At 40.2% G+C, this 18,280-nt stretch overlaps 1 long non-coding RNA gene across 1 annotated transcript; it reads left to right on the forward strand.

The window, feature by feature from the left end:
* Window positions 1-15,837: 15,837 nt before the first annotated feature.
* LOC124859796 lies at window positions 15,838-18,159 on the forward strand. Its single transcript, XR_007036192.1, has 2 exons — window positions 15,838-16,245; window positions 16,328-18,159. It is a non-coding gene; the product is annotated as an uncharacterized LOC124859796 (long non-coding RNA).
* Window positions 18,160-18,280: the final 121 nt, after the last annotated feature.

Raw genomic sequence — 18,280 nt, forward strand, 5'->3', positions numbered from 1 at the left:
TCACTCTTCAGCCTGAAAGATAAAAGTTGTTTAAGTTTAGTGCTTTTGTCCTTTCTTTATACTACATTGGATTTGTATGTATTCCAAAACTCTATGCGCTCCCACTGTACTGGCAAGTCAGGTAACTAGGTGAAGCAATACAAACTTTAAATGGAAACCAATCACAGGGAACAATTCACAAAGGATTATAAATAGATTTCTACCAATTTAGGTTTTGAACACAACTATTGTCCATATCAATGTTGGCTTAAGGTTTGCTTTTCTACGTCAGTATGCATCATGGCTTAATCGAGGTCATTGGAATCAAACTGTGACTCACACATGCAACGTTGAACCAATCACGATTTAAGCCTTCCCTCTGTCTGTTCCTTATTCTTGAGATGTATTACTTGGGGAAAAAAGTCTAACAAACTAGATGGAAATGTTTCAGATTGTATATCGAATCTACAATACTAAAGCCAGCTGATCACCTTGAAACTTGCTGCTTTCTGTAAAATCCAGTGTTTGTTGTTGTTCTCAATGTCCAGTGATAATTCTCATTTCCTTCTGTGATCTCAGTGACCTGGATGTACACTATGTGGTATTACCAGCATTTTCTTTCACTGTACTGTTTAAAACTGTATTTTGAGGACATCTTGCAGTGAAAATGTATACTTTATTATCTAGCTGTGTCTTTATTGTAATCTCACTGTTGTTATTGGAAGCAAATCCACCTTAGGCAAGTGTAAATGTTTAACAACATTGCTCAACTTAAATCTGTTCATGTAGCAAACAGAGTTTAGGTCATTTTTTTGTGAGCATTATAATTTCTCTTGATAGCTGAGGGCAGGGTCAGAAAGGAATTTCATCCTTCTTGCATCATAGAAGGATACTCTAGGGGCAATAGCAGAAGATGAGAAAAAAAGTTATATGTAAGTCTATAAAAATGATTACGCACTTAAATAATATGCAGTTTTATTTGGCTTGCTGAAGTCTATTGCTACTTTGTTTTTATATGCATGTAAAGTATTTTTAGATTATATATTATACGTTTTAAACTTTAGAATTATAATCTACAAAACACATTCATCAGCCAAAAAGGATAAAGTAGAAAAAATTATTTATTAATGTAAGCAAAAAAACTAGCAATGAAATTATTACTATTAAACATAAAAAATTGGGGTGACAAAAGATTTTGATAATAAAACACAATGGTCAAAATGAGCTGCCTTGTCAGTTTAAGCTATTATTATGAAGATGAGTGCTTATTGTGTGTAACTTGTATCTATATTTAACTTAACACTGTCATCTTGCAGTAAGAAAGGAAATGGTTCTCAAGTTGTTGCCTCATTGTATTGATGGAGTCGACTGATAAAGATTACTCTCTGGGCTGGCTAAAAACCTTTGGTTAGACTAGCTTCCAAGACAACTCCACATTGAAATCTTTGTTGCGGTTGCAGTTTGGGTTTGGATAGTGATTACCGGTTCTTTAAAATACAGTTTTTGATTCATGAAATCTTTACTTTATTTGTGAAAAGACTGAAAAATGTGGATTCTTAGTTTTCACCAAAAAGTCTTCAAATTTTGTCTTGTCTCTTTGTTTACCCAATCTGATGCTCATAATAGAGATATACATTTAGGCAAACTTGTATACACTTACATTTTAACTGCAATTGATCACTCAGACAATATAAATGAAAATAAATAATTGTTATTAAAATTATTTCTTAACATTACCCTTTGCAACTAAATTATCATTTTGTCCTTTAAGTGCAACAAATGATGTTTTCATACATGATGAATAGTCATGTTAAATAGCTATACAACAATGCAACGTTTTAGCGTTTAACACAAAGTACAGAGTGAGCAGCTGATAGATAATAATTTCTTTGCATATATGAATTTTATAACCTCTTATTTCTGTTATCGCACTGTGACTTTGTTAACTAAAACACTGACCTTGTAACAACATTTTTTTTTGAAAGTCTAAAGCTGTGTCTAAAGAAAGTGCCTGAGGAGATAGGGGAATCGGAAGGAGCTAGGAAGCCAGATGGTGGAGATGGGGAGGAGGAGGGTCGAAGCTCAGCTTGAAGAGCGAGGAAGTCCGTGAGTGAAGGTCTTTAAAGCGGAGCCTTTGACGGTGATTGGCTAAAGAGGAAATGCGGACTTGATGCTGATTGGTTGGAGCTGGGACGCATGGTGGAATCATTGGACAGAGCAGATTGAGGGGGTAGGTCTTCCAGATTGAATTTTCGTCAAAACTCCATTAAACAAATGATTCCAAAATTGGTTATGAAAGAACCTTGAACTGCTTCAACTGCTTTCTAAAATTGTTTTACTTTTAATCTGTTAAGTAAGAATATATTGGTATGCAAAGTGCTAAAATAAACATTATCATCTGATCACAAAAACAGTAGTGAGAAAAAGTGTCTACTCGCTCCAACATGTTTTATAATGTGGTAACATTGGCTTCCTGTTTGAAGGGTTATCTCACAACAGCAACTTAAAGTGCAATACAGGTTAAAACTACACTCCACACTCCATCTTACTCCTGTTGCCTGGTAAGATTAAGACAGTAGACTTGAATTATAAGGAGGCTAGATACTAGGCTTCAGTTAACAGCTATTGCCTCGTCTTTCCTTAGTTCAGATCTCTTTCACCCCAGACCCCCCACCGCCCTCCATCCCTTCTCCTGCGCTCCACTCCAATGAAAACATAGTGAATAATTCATGACCTTACAGAGCTGTGTTTTTATGGATCCAGTGCAACGTATGTGTGTTTTTGAAACATCCACCAGGCTTAAAGTCACTGCCATACAGTAAAACGGGACATCATGAATAAGTCCTACTGAAAATCACAGCAAGACATATGTTAGCGTTACCTGCTCACCAGTACAGCTGTATCATTAAAAAAAAAAGAATGAGAAGGAGGGAGATAGGGAGTGGAGAAGATAGAAAGAAGCATGAAGTAGAACAGGTCAGGAAGAATAAAGCTGAAGCGGTGAATGAAGCAAGAAAAAAGAACAGAAAAAAGATAAGGAAGCTATCACAGGAACGACGGGGAAAGGTAGTAGAAGCAGCAGCAAAATTGGTGGGAGAGGGGAAGGAGGAGATTTCATACAGTCTGCACTGAAAACCACCCATAGCTTGTAGCCTGGAGTAAATGTGATAAGTGTTCACAGACCCCATCAGAGTCTGCTTCACGCTCCTCTACACCTGGTAAAGCAAATGTCATGGCCACTCACAAACTGAAGTCACCCAGGGCCATATTTACTCACACACACATACACACAAATGCTTTATCTCTCAGAAACCATGACGTATTTTTCTTCCTTTTTATTCACCCTTTTTACTCTGCTTTTACCACAGGATCTTGCTTATATGTAAAGTCATTTGATCTGATTTTTACTGACTGACAAGCTGACATGTACCAGGCAGACACAAATAATTTGTGTAACCTTCTGTAATATTTTTAAATTAGATTAAAAAAAATAAACAGTAAAGTAAAAATTGTTTTTTCAATACATCAATGGAAGTTGAGATCACACTGATCTGTGTATTACATTTTAAAATAACTGGAACAACATCAACAACTGTAGACTAATTTAGCCAAAGACGATTCAACAACCGGAAAAGGTGAGTCACAATTAGTACTTTATTAAGTCATTTCAGCAAACTCCTCAAGAACATCTTCACCAGAAGCATAGCAAGAATTTCCTAAAACTCCTATTAGTGAGTCTGATGTTTATGTGAATAAAACAGTATCACAACAGTCAATGACATGTTGTCCAAACATGAGAGAAGCCTTAGCAGAAGCTGCAGCTCATTTAACCCCATGTTGGAGTAAAATCTGAATGTTTTTAGGCAGATGTTTAGTGGAAAAAAGAAATCATTCCTCACCTATGGCCATGAACTTTGGGTCATGACCGAAAGAACAAGATCCCGGATACAAGCGGCTGAAATGAGCTTCCTCCGTAGGGTGGCTGGGCACTCACTTAGAGATAGGGTTAGGAGCTTGGCCATCCGGGAGGGGCTCGGAGTATAGCTGCTGCTCCTCCACATCGAGAGGAGCCAGTTGAGGTGGCTCGGGCATCTATACCGGATGCCTCCTGGACACCTCCCTCGGGAGGTGTTCCAGGCTCGTCCCACCGGGAGGAGGCCCAGGGGACGGCCTAGGACACGCTGGAGGGACTATGTCTCTTGGCTGGCCTGGGAACGCCTTGGGCTCCACCCGGAGGAGCTGGAGGAAGTGTCTGAGGAGAGGGACGTCTTTGGCGTCTCTGCTGAGTCTGCTGCCCCCGCGATCCGGTCCCGGATAAAGCGGAAGACGACAAGTACGAGTACGAGAAATCATTCAAAAAATAATCCCTAATAAACATAGTGTAATATATCGTTTTATGCAAAGACTATTGTCAGTTACATTATTACAAAAGTATTTAATGTTCTTGTGAACTGTAACAACTTTTATTATGAACAATATTGTCCTTCTTCATTATTTTCAATAGGCAAGATAAAATCTTTGGATTTTGCAGGAAAACACTGGCTTTGAAATGACCAGATCGTATACACAGTTACAGTACATAAACAGTGTAAGTGATCCATTTTGTCGTGTGGTTTCTCCTGTTCTTTGGCAGTGCAATTCACTTCCTCTCATTATGGTCCATTTTCTCTACCATTTATCACCTCTTGTAAACATAATCAGTTTATTCAAGTTTTCAGCTAAGCCTAAGCAAAGCTAACTTTTGGGTTCAGATACTTGTAGAATTCCTTACAAACAATGTTTGTGTTGTTACGCAGAGCAGCAAAATTACTCGTAACACTGGCATATTTAAGTTAAACGAAGTGTGTTTTTATTAGTAAATGACACCCCTAAAATGATAGTAAAAAAATGTCTAAGGTGTAGTTTTGTGAAAACAATTCTCTGTTTATTTTCATTTAAAAAACTACAATATCAAAAAGTATTTATGTCCTCATCAATCCATTCATATTTTGAGATATGTTCCAAGTCTTTTGAGGTTGGATGGCCTGTGTGCCATCACCCTAATCTTTAGGTCCCTCCAAAGGCTATCCAATTTTAGTCGGAAATCTGGATCAGCTACTCCAAAATGTAGTATTGCTTCCAGTCTGAAGGAATATTTTGGCCAAATTAAAAGATTAATTAAAATATTAATCTGCCATAGGTAGAATTTTGAGCATAACTGTAAATTTACTACACACACTGTGGCTGCTGATAAACAGCTCAACCTAACCCCACTCAAAGGAAGAACTGTGGGTCTAAATTACAATGCTTTTTCTTCAGCTCGGGGGGTTCTGTCAGAACTCTGTACAAATAAAAATATTTTATCAGAGCAAAGCTCAAACTTCTTTCAAACTGAGTGGCAGTAAACATGTAGGTTTAAATAGCCTTGTTTCAGTGTCAGATTTAGATTTTTATTTACAAACTGACCTTCTAAAAAAATAAAGTTGTGAATGAAAAAAGTTGGATCATGATAAGGTACAGTAGGTGTGAGAATAGACAATAAAAGAGCATCAAATGTAAAGAGCTGGCATCTCATTTTAAGATACATTTAAATTCAGTTAAATGGTGAGCAATGAAAATGAAATGATCCAACTTTAATCTGCAACCTACTGCCTGTGGCATAACCTCATTAGCATAATTCAGTAGAGGGAAAGGATGAGGAGCTAACCAGAAAAAGATAACACAAAGAAAACTTTGTTAGCTGCAATGCATTTCATCAAAGTTCATAGATATTTTAGATTTCAGACCAGGACATCATACATTTATTTATACATTTATTTATTAATAAAACATGCATCGATACATTTGACATAGAAAAGCTTTGTGTTCGATTAGTTGAATTTATGCATCAATTACAATCTTGCCTCATAATCATCACAAAAGTAATCCTTGCAAAAATGACTCATAAAATTACTTGCCACTTGAGGATAATAAGAATACCTTGAACCTTTAAAAAATATTATTGGAACTGCTTTGCCTAAATCATGTTTTGCTATTATCCTGTCATTTTGTTCTTTAAGTGCATTAAACGCAGTGTGTTTCCAAACTCAATAAGTAATCATCAAAAATCATAATTTCATTTTATACCAAATTAATTGGGCCTATGATTTTTTTTTTTCCCCCATAATCAAACAACCCTACAGTGTTTGCTTCCCCACTGTGTCTTCCTTCAGCATTAAAAGCATCAACTGACACAAATGCACAATCTTAGTTTCACAAACTCACACACAAATCCACAGCCAGCTCAAATGGATTAGCAGCTCAATGTAAACAAAGCAGTGCCTGACCTATCCACTGCTGCAGGGCCACACGCTAAGGCCTCACAGGGAAAATTAGCCATGCACAAAAAGCTTTTTGAATCAATATTGATATTCTACAGTAGCAACACATTCCAAAGCCACTCTATCTATTTCACATGAACTGATCCGCCAAACTGATGCAGTCCTCCTTTTGATTTTACACCTGCACAAAGCTCATTTTATTTATTCCAATCAATGCTGCCATATGGGGTTTTTCAGCCAAATACTTTGTTTTTTTGTCAATACTATCCCTAACTACAGAAAGTTATATAGACATACAGTATCCACATATTTTACCAGGGATCCTGTTGGAGTGACAGTGTTTTCTTTGATGCAGCCTCCATTAATATTCAACAGGGTTCCCCAGAGAGAATTTTATAAAGCCTGGAAGCCAATTAAGACATGTTTCAAACCATACAGTGCATTATAGCACAGCACACAACAATAGTTCCTAAAACGCTAGCTGTGGCTGGTGAAGAGGTCAAGGATGTCACCATGCAAACTTCCAATTAATGTTATCAAATGCAAGCTACACTGGGGAAACTGGGTGTCTCTTTTTTAAACACACAGTACACAGTTCGCGTTCACTTATAAGAATCAGCAACTGAGAGACACCAGGTTGCCTCAAGATTTTGCCTTATCCCAGGGTCAGGTTCTCAAATCAGGTTCTCAAACAGCAGCTCCAGGACTGCATGTTGTCAGCGGAGGTGGTTTCTGATTACAGCCCGAACAGCAACCGCGTGAATTGAAGCTACCAACTCTATTCTTTTACATCTTGCAGAAAAAGGTGTCGAAGTGAGTAAAATGAAAAACAGAATGAAGAATACAGGTTACTTTTTATGAACAATTATTTCAACAACAGGATACCCATATTTTTTCTGCACAAAAATCTGCCATTTTACATCATCCCACACAAAGATTTGTTGTCATTTTTGGGTTTGACTGCCAATACCAGTCAAACCCTAATTACACTGGTTTGACAGCACCACTGAGTCTTTTGGTAAAAGAGCAGGGTATGAGAAATCTTAATGCATCACTGAATTGGAACACAGACGCGAGGAATTGTTCATTAAGTTTAAACAGCTGCTGTAGTTTGCTGCACAATTGCTCTTTCAGGATTACTGTCTGCCTTTTTATTTAGATGTTTATGTAACAACAAAGTTGTTTCAGCAAAAAGGGGGATATACAGGTCCTTCTCAAAATATTAGCATATTGTGATAAAGTTCATTATTTTCCATAATGTAATGATGAAAATTTAACATTCATATATTTTAGATTCATTGCACACTAACTGAAATATTTCAGGTCTTTTATTGTCTTGATACGGATGATTTTGGCATACAGCTCATGAAAACCCAAAATTCCTATCTCACAAAATTAGCATATTTCATCCAACCAATAAAAGAAAAGTGTTTTTAATACAAGAAACATCAACCTTCAAATAATCATGTACAGTTATGCACTCAATACTTGGTCGGGAATCCTTTTGCAGAAATGACTGTTTCAATGCGGCGTGGCATGGAGGCAATCAGCCTGTGGCCCTGCTGAGGTCTTATGGAGGCCCAGGATGCTTCGATAGCGGCCTTTAGCTCATCCAGAGTGTTGGGTCTTGAGTCTCTCAACGTTCTCTTCACAATATCCCACAGATTCTCTATGGGGTTCAGGTCAGGAGAGTTGGCAGGCCAATTGAGCACAGTGATACCATGGTCGGTAAACCATTTACCAGTGGTTTTGGCACTGTGAGCAGGTGCCAGGTGGTGCTGAAAAATGAAATCTTCATCTCCATAAAGCTTTTCAGCAGATGGAAGCATGAAGTGCTCCAAAATCTCTTGATAGCTAGCTGCATTGACCCTGCCCTTGATAAAACACAGTGGACCAACACCAGCAGCTGACACGGCACCCCAGACCATCACTGACTGTGGGTACTTGACACTGGACTTCTGGCATTTTGGCATTTCCTTCTCCCCAGTCTTCCTCCAGACTCTGGCACCTTGATTTCCGAATGACATGCAGAATTTGCTTTCATCCGAAAAAAGTACTTTGGACCACTGAGCAACAGTCCAGTGCTGCTTCTCTGTAGCCTAGGTCAGGCGCTTCTGCCGCTGTTTCTGGTTCAAAAGTGGCTAGACCTGGGGAATGCGGCACCTGTAGCCCATTTCCTGCACACGCCTGTGCACCGTGGCTCTGGATGTTTCTACTCCAGACTCAGTCCACTGCTTCCGCAGGTCCCCCAAAGTCTGGAATCGGCCCTTCTCCACAATCTTCCTCAGGGTCCGGTCACCTCTTCCCGTTGTGCATTGTTTTCTGCCACACTTTTTCCTTCCCACAGACTTCCCACTGAGGTGCCTTGATACAGCACTCTGGGAACAGCCTATTTGTTCAGAAATTTCTTTCTGTGTCTTACCCTCTTGCTTGAGGGTGTCAATAGTGGCCTTCTGGACAGCAGTCAGGTCTGCAGTCTTACCCATGACTGGGGTTTTGAGTGATGAACCAGGCTGGGAGTTTTAAAGGCCTCAGGAATCTTTTGCAGGTGTTTAGAGTTAACTTGTTGATTCAGATGATTAGGTTCATAGCTCGTTTAGAGACCTTTTTAATGATATGCTAATTTTGTGAGATAGGAATTTTGGGTTTTCATGAGCTGTATGCCAAAATAATCCGTATTAAGACAATAAAAGACCTGAAATATTTCAGTTAGTGTGCAATGAATCTAAAATATATGAATATTACATTTTCATCATGACATTATGGAAAATAATGAACTTTATCACAATATGCTAATATTTTGAGAAGGACCTGTAGAGGTGATTCAGTATGTTAGCAGTATGCTAGATAATATGGAAATTCATGTTGATTTGAAACAATGGTTGAGATGTGGATTTGTGACTGCAGCACAGAAGCCAATCAAACATGAAAATTAAATGAGATTTGTGGCCTCAGCCTTGTTGTTGCCTAAAAAAGTAGCAGGTTATGCACACAGCTTCAATGTAGTAAGTGTTGAAGCTGAGACCTTTGAACATCTAAACTTGGAAAAAATCAAACATCAAATGGGGTTCTCCCCTTGAGGAACTTACTGTGTGGAAGAGAAAAGGAGCAAAAGAAGAAGATGGCCTTCGTTATAAAAGTTGTGAAGACACCAAACATGAAAGAACACATTTCGGAGTCACATGGAACATCACACGTAGGTATTTTGCAGGTGCTTATCAATCCAGAACAATGGTGGCACCCATATTTAAAAAATATGGTGAACTGTTCGGTCTGTGGATAATTTAATCCAAAATTTACGATGCATTCATCTCCAGGTAAGTTTAAAATTACACCCAACCTGGGAAAGAGATATTCTGTGGTAATATGTTTAATTAATCATAACATTTCCAGACACGGCTGCCGGAAAAAATAAGGTCTGATAATGGAAATTATTTCAGGAACAAGGATCTGCGAAAGGTGGAACAAATGTTGGAAATAATTGGACTTATTATCTTCCGAACTAAACTTGTGTTAATCTTAATTTCCTGCTCTTCATCTGTTCTTTCTCACGACATCCGGACTGGGTGAGGTTGAGGCCGCAAGGATATCAGTGATAGTATTATTTTACCTCAACACTTGCTACAGGGGCGCGTGTCTGAATGAGATGGTTTTTTTACCCGAACACATGGCTGTGATGTAGGCATGTACAAAGCTGTACCGTTTGAACCAATAGTAAAATTCCACTGCAGTAGCCATCGTTCAACCCAAAGAGGGCAGCACTAAGACCGTATAGGACAAATATTGCAGAATTAAACAAGTTTACATGGACATGTAAAAAAATAGCACAGTAACATAAAGATAGCACCCTTGAAGTGCCAGTGACATTGAAGTTTTATGATAAATCCGATTACATTTATGGAAAGAAAACAAAAAAAAAAAAACATTTCTTGTACTCGTACTCGTTATCTTCCGCTTATCCATGACCGGGTCGCGGGGGCAGCACACTCAGCAGAAACGCCCAGATGTCCCTCTCCCCAGACACCTCCTCCAGCTCCTCCGAGGGGAGGAGTCCAACCCCGAGTTCCCAGCCTCTGTTTCCACCAGGGAATGCGTGATGGCAGGATTGAGGAGATCCTTGAAGTACTCCTTCCACCACCCGAAAATGTCCCCAGTTGAGGTCGGCAGCCTCCCACCCCCACTGTAAACAGTGTTGGCGAAGCACTGCTTCCCCCTCCTGAGGTGGCGGATGGTTTGCCAGAATCGCTTCAAGGCCAACCTGTAGTCCTTCTCCATGGCCTCACCGAACTCCTCCCAGGCCCAAGTTTTTGCCTTTGCCACCGCCCGGGCCGTGGCATGCTTGACCTTACGGTACCCGTCGGGAGTCCCACAAGCCAACCACAGCCGATAGGACTCCTTCTTCAGCTTGACAGTGTCCCTTACTGCCGGTGTCCACCACCGGGCTCGGGGATTGCCGCCACGACAGGCATTGCAGACCTTATGGCCGCAGCTATGGGCAGCAGCGTCGACAATAGATGCGGAGAACATGGTCCACTCGGACTCTATGTCTCCAACATCCCCCGGAATCTGGTCAAAGCTCTCGCACAGGTGGGAGCTGAATACATCCCTGGCCAAGGGCTCCGCCAGACGTTCCCAGCAGACCCTCATTATGCGTTTGGGCCTGCCAAGTGTGTCTGGCTTTCTCCTCCTCCAGCGGATCCAACTCACCACCAGGTGGTGATCAGTGGACAGCTCAGCCCCTCTCTTCACCCGAGTGTCCAAAACATGCAGCAGAAGGTCTGATGATACAACAACAAAGTCGATCATTGACCTCCTGCCTAGGGTGTCTCGGTGCCAAGTGCACTGATGGACACCCTTATGTTTGAACATGGTGTTCATTATGGACAATCCGTGACTAGCACAGAAGTCCAATAACAAAACACCACTCGGATTCAGATCGGGCAGGCCATTCCTCCCGATCACGCCTCTCCAGGTGTCACTGTCGTTTCCCATGTGGGCGTTGAAGTCCCCCAGCAGAATAATGGAGTCCCCGGGAGGGGACGCCAAGAAGGCCGGGTACTCCGCACTACCGCTCGGTGCGTAGACCGAAACGACAGTCAGAGACCTGTCCCCAACCCGAAGGCGCAGGGATGCAACCCCAACACGAGACCGCTGAGCTGGGGGGCAACAAGCAAACCCACCCCAGCCCACCGCCTCTCCCCGTGGGCCTTTCCAGAGTAGAAGAGAGTCCAGCCCCTCTCAAGGAGATGGGTTCCAGAGCCCACGCTGTGCGTGGAGGCAAGCCCAACTATTTCTAGTCAATATCTCTCAACCTCCCACACAAGCTCAGACTCCTTCCCCCCCAGCGAGGTGATATTCCACGTTCCTAGAGCCAGCCTAAGCATCCGGGGATCAGGCCACCGAGGTCTCCACCTTCGTCCGCCGCCCAATCCTCTTTGCACCGGTCCCTCATGGTTCCCCCTGCAGGTGGTGAGCCCACTGGGGGATGGCCTCGCGTCTCTCGTTCGGGCTTGGCCTGGCCGGGTCCCGCAAGGAGCAACCCAGCCACCAGGCGCTCTCCGACGAGTCCCGACCCCAGGCCTGGCTCCAGGATGGGACCCCAGCTCCACCGTACCGGGCAACGTCACGTGCCTCGATTTAATAGTTGTCATGAGGGGTTCTTGAACCGCTCTTTGTCTGACCGTCACCTAGAGCCTGTTTGCCATGGGAGACCCTACCAGGGGCATTTAAACCCCAGACAACATAGCCTCTAGGATCATTCGAGCACTCAAACACCTCCACCACGTTAAGGTGGTGGTTCAAGGAGGGGTAAAAAAAATATTAAAAAAATATTTTTAAAAAGTCAATTCACGTCGCTGAAATGAACAGTTGTTGAGATATATGGTCATGAATCTCACTAAAAAGGCACTTCTAGACTACTTCTTTGAACTCTTTTATGACGTAGAAGGGGATCCCTGGCACGTAAACTGACTGCTGCTACAATGGCTGACAACACAGACAATAGCAAAGAATCTCGTGTTTCTTTAGATATATTTCAGTCATTATCACAGAGAGACGCAGCAGAGTCAGGAGAAGAAAGTCAGCTGTCATCAGATTGCAGAGCAAAAGTGCTGCACATGTGGACGGCTATCCAATTCGACCAAAGTCTATTTTTGCCAGATGACGGAGCATGGCCGAAGTCAAATGCATAAATCATTCCACACCAACAGGAAACAGAACGAGCACAACATCCAGATTTTCAAAATAATTCACTAAAGACAGACTAGAACTCGCTGCATCAATAAATTGTTTTTATCATCACAAACATTTGAAATTGACAAAAAAAGATAAATCCAAAGAAGGAGGCAGATACATTTTTATTGTACCATACCAAATGCATTTAAATTGTAAGTAAATTTCTATAGTTCAAAAGAAAAAAAAATTTGAGACACCGTGTAAAAGTGCATGTAGCTCACAATAGTTATATTTATTTTGTGCCCTAAGTTAAGAAATATGTAAAAATCTAAAATAAAATATCTAAAATGCATGAAATAAAGCAGCAAATAATCAATAAATTCACTTCTTGCCATTGCATGAAGAAAACTTATGATAGTTGTAGGCGAGGAAAAATTCATCCTCCTTACCTATTTACTTTCATAAATCTCTCCCACCTGGTTCTGAATGCTCTTTTTGGATCACAAAAGTGCGTTTTAAAATTACTTATTTTCTTTTGGAAAGTATATTAAAAGGCAGTTGTGATTTATTTGTTTTATAATTTTAAGATATTGAGATTTTCTGGCTGGCTCTGAAATATGCTGGTTCTATAAGCTTGTTTTCCTTATTGCACTGTAGGGTTAGGAGGGATCAACCATTTGTTTTGCATTCAGGAATGTAGTTTGCAATGATGTGCTAAAAGATGTGAATATTGTAAAGCACTTTGAATTATCTTGTTGCTGAAATGTGCTATCCAAATAAATTCGCCTTGCCTAAATGTTGATGTTACTGGATGAAAATTTGGCATCAGTAAACCTACACTTGAAAAGACTCAAATTGGTTGTGGTGAGGTAAGATCAAGGTTGGGATATGACTGAATGAATGCATATCATAGTGATGAGGACACGAGCCACCCCTTTTTTGTGGCACTCTTCAAAGTTATTGGCTGCCCCAATAATCTGAGTACCAGTGGGATAAAATTGTATTTAAAGTAACATTTTTACACATATTCACTTGAATAACTGATAACTGAAGAAGGCATTTTATACTTGGTAAATGAAACGCACACTATCAAAATTTGCAAACATAAATGGAAATGCAATCTTAATGTCAGAAACACAGTTGTCACTATCCTTCCAACTTAAAAGTTAAATATTCATTATGTTCTACTTTTTGATTATAAATTATTATTGGATTATAAATTATTCATTTTTATCAGTGTCAGCTACCTTAAACAAGTATTCTTAATTCTTCTTCTTTATTGTTCATAATTTCCTGAAGCAAGTGTCATATATACTTTCACTCTCTCTGCTACATTCTCATACTACTCTCCAGTTATGCTTTATATGCTGTTATGTCAGCTTTTAACTCTTTGCTCTCTCTCGGTTTTTTCTCTTTCTAGAAGCTACATCTGACCTGGGTCTTTGTTCAGCTGTGGAACCTTCCTGGAGGGGAACATCGGCTGAGCTGCTGCTGCCAACAACTTAATGCTCACCTTATACAGCTGATACACTTTGCCCTGTCTTTCAGTGTTTAACTCTGTCTCTCCTAGACATAGCTACTGGCTGAGCTTCTACTGTGACTAACTGTTTGTGCTCTCTTTCATACTCTAGACTTGAAAACTGGCTCAGAGTTAATCTGGTTAGCTGTATTTCTCTCCTAGATGAACCCACTAAAGGAGCTATAACCATTAATGTTTCAATTTTCTTTCCTATAGAAAGTACTACTGGATTAATGCTTCTTTGTTCTCTTTGTGTCTCTGCTCTGTTCTCTCAAACCCCCAGTCGGTCATAGCAAATGGCCGCTCACACTAAGCCGGGTTCAGCTGGAGGTTTCTTCCTGTTAAAAGGGAGTTTTTCCTCTCCACTGTCGCTTCATGCATGCTCAGTATGAGGGATTGCTGCATAGTCAATGCAAGCAACTGCCCACTGTCTCTATATGGTCATCCAGGAGGAGTGAATGCTGTTAGTCACTGACTCAATGCAATCTGATGGGTTTCCTTAGAAAAACTTTAAACCAATCTGAATAATAAACTGAATCCAACTGCACTGGTTGATAGTTAGGATTAATTGGAATGTATTTACACTACATGAAATCTGTATGGTTCGATTGAACTGACTTTGTAAAGTGCCTTGAGACGACATGTGTTGTGAATTGGCGCTATATAAATAAAACTGAATGGAATTTAATTGAATTGTTCCATACCCTGTCAAGATGATGCCATCCTGCTCTAAGGATTTTGAAGTATGAGTTACATTTTGATAATCAAATAACTTGCGTGTTTCTGAGTGTACCTCCAGGTGTTTGTGTGTTCTTCTGATGGTCAGATGAGGTGTTTATTTCTTCAGTCTATTCCCAAAAACAAAACTAGAAGAGGGAAATATGACTGACTGCAAAAGCATATCTGATGTTCATAGGCAAAAAATTTTACAAAATAGAGAACTCCTGCTGGGTGGAGTAGTAGGATAGTTAGTAGTAGGATAAATTCTGCAGTCCTCCTGCAAACGATGGCAAGCGGCAACATCGGCATTATTGAGAAAATAGTAACAACATCTTCAAGAGTTACGTGCAAATATTATGAAGTATAAACATATCTAATCCTTGTCCTTGCAACTACTATGTGCTTTTCTACCTCTTTTAGAATTACATGCTTACAATGTCTACAAAATTGACAGTTCTGATGTGCAAAAACCCATTTACATGCTATTTTCGTCAGGGAATGGTGGTGATTTACATGAGCAAAGTACAAACAGGAGCCTGGGAGTCAGAAGAGAAGCAAAAGTATTTAATGGTAAACTTACAAAGGAGTAAACAGGACAAGGGGAATAAACAAGGAGACGGGCATGGGACAGGCAGGCAAACAGTAGGATCCAGTAGCGAGCAATGAAAACCAGAGTTTAAATGCAAAGGCATGATAGAGAAATTACCAGTGTAATAGAAGAGAAGATCAGATGAAGTGTGGAGCAGCTGGTGGCAAGGAGAATGTAGAGCAATTGGGAGGTTATTGAACACAGATAAGCAGGAACACAGAAACACTGAAAGATATCTAACAGAACAGATCAGTGTTTCTAAATGTCCTGGAATACAAGAAATAAGTAAACAGTAGGATTAACTAAAAAAACAACAACTATTTATTTGCCACATTCCTTCCTGTTGTTCTGTACTTGTCATATCCACAGTTGTTTGTGTGCAGGCTGTTTGCAGGCTGTGTTTTTTGCGTGCTGTGTTCTTTCTGTGCAGGGTGTGACTGGCAGATGCTGCTGCACAGGTGTTGCTCATCTGAGAGCAATCAGCTGGGCTACTTATGGAGGGGAAACCCAGAGGGAAGTGTGAGCTTGTTTTCTCACTTGGCGTGGTAACAGCTAGACCTCTGCTTCTCTGCAGTCCTGCTTCCAAGCAGTTTCTCTGACCTCCTTGTTTTTCTCCCCCTGCCTTGCAGATCACCCTACGTTAAAGGAAGTCGTGGAACCGTTCTGGTCTCCGTCTTCATTTGTGTCATGTTCAGAGTAGTTTGGGAACTCCAGCCTCGACACCTCACCCATGAGCCTCCTCACTGCTTCCAACTCCAAGCCCAGCTTCTCAGGAGCCACCTGAGAACCACCCATCAACCTGCCTGTCCACCCTCCAACGTTGAAACTCTCCAACCATAGTGGAGTTTCCTGGAAGAGAAGAAACTAAGCACTTCATCCTACGAAACCTGTTCACAGCCTGTCACCCTCAAGCCACTGTGGAGAAGGACTTATTTCCCCCCGGTCTTGCCAAGAACCCAACCCCTGTAAGTCCGCATCTAAAGAACACATTCATATTTTTTTTACGTTTCCACCCAGAGTGTTTACCAGCTTGTCTTTCTCCTTCAGAGAGACCCCCGTTTGTCCGTAAGCTCCAGTCCTGGTTCCAGTCCGACCTTTATCCGTGTTTCTGAAACTGTTAAAACACTGTCTTTGTCCTCGTGGTTGTGTATCTCAGAGTCTAAGAAAACCGCAATATGACAGTTCTTTTATATATTTGTATTCTTTTTTTTTTTATATTGCAAATACTAATATTGATACTGTCTTGCTTTTACTTGTTTTTCTGTTTTTTATTGGGTGCCTTGCAACGAAATTTCATGCAAATGTACATTCTGAATGTGCAGTTGAATGACAACAAAATAAGTCTAACTGAAGAACATAAAAAGGGAATTGCAGAGAAACAGAAAAGAGGGAAACTCAAAGCTCAAACACTTAACACAGACGGGTCATGACAATTATTTTGAGGGCAATTGGACCACAGAGGTCCTCCAGTCCAATTGGTAATGATAATTCGCCAGTCCCTTACCTATCTGTCCAAAAGAAAAAAAGCTTATTTCAATGATTTCTCACCATTATTTCAAAACTGTTTTTTTTTTTGTGTTCTTGTGGTTCCTGAGAGACAAATTAACAGCAAAGCATATAAAGAGAAGATTTTTGGCAGTCAAGCGGACTGTTGGGTTAATGGTAACAGGAATCTTATTGAACTCTTCTCATCTCATTAGCTGTAAGTTAAAATTCCCGCCTAATTATCCAAAAGGGGAAGCAGAGTCCTAGCAAAAGCAGGTAAGACATTGACTACTCGTAGATTCTTTGCAAAATGTTAAAAAAAAAAAAAGGAAATTTCTATATCCATTCTAGAGAAGAACCACTGAATTAGCTGGTGGATGAAACATGTCTATTTTCATTTGTGACAGCTGTAATCAGTGACAGACTGATAGGGCATTTGAATATTAATTAGGGAAACTTTATAGTGTGTAATTTAAAGCATTAGTAGTTGGTTTTTGACATATAAACGTTTGAAAGCAGACATGTTCAGCAAAAGCAACTTTATCACTGTGGTTACTGCTGTGCAATTTCAATTTGATACATTTCTGTTTTTAAAAGGAGTAAACTGCAGATAAACTGCACAACAAATATCTGAAAGGCAGTTTTGGCTGAATACTCCTTAAAAACATCAAATGAAAATTACACAACAGTAATGGCTCTTAATCATGTCTTGTAACAAAGTTGTGGTGTGCTTATCTGCAGAAATACCAGCATGTCAAAAAGCTGTTCCATCTTATTGCACAGCTGTCAGGTATAAAAAAAAAAAGACACATCATTTCAAATTCCTCTCACATCTTTCGTTTCCTGTTGGCGTGCAAAACATCTGTGGTACATTCAGCCTTTCTTGGTAGAACTGAGATTTCCATATGAAATATGCACTGCAGAAGGCTACCTCAGACTGTCCAAAGTGGGTGGAGGGTGAACATGTTTATCTGTACTTTAGAGCGTTTGCTTAGTTTTTGTTTAACAACTACCCAACTTGACCATGATGCATAGAAGAGCTTCTGCAAATAATGAGGTTTTTATTTTTACCCTCACTCCAGGAACAAGCTTTTTCAGGCATGATGGATTTCTAAGTGTTTCTTCTATATGCAGGTACTCCATGACACAAAAGGTAATATGTATTGTTTGGTATTATCTGTGACAGACAAAATATCTACAGCAAACATTTCCAGCAATTTATTGTTCTGTTATTGCATAGCTTTATATGTAACTGTGCAATGCATTATGAGTAAGTGATCATATTGTGTTGTATTCTTTCACACAACCATACTTTTTTATAACAAGCAGTAGCTAGCCACCATCTATGCATGCATTTAAGGCAGGAAATACAAATCTAAATATGTTTCAGCTGACAAGTTGGCACTGCGTCGTTTGTTTGCGTCTGCATGACTCATGCAGTTTGTCACACTGACAGTACCTTCACCTCCTTTGTTATAATTAATGGATTTTTTCATATGTTGAGGGAGAGTTTAC

The sequence above is a fragment of the Girardinichthys multiradiatus genome, chromosome 2 (assembly GCF_021462225.1).
Source record: "Girardinichthys multiradiatus isolate DD_20200921_A chromosome 2, DD_fGirMul_XY1, whole genome shotgun sequence".
Lineage (NCBI taxonomy): Eukaryota > Metazoa > Chordata > Actinopteri > Cyprinodontiformes > Goodeidae > Girardinichthys > Girardinichthys multiradiatus.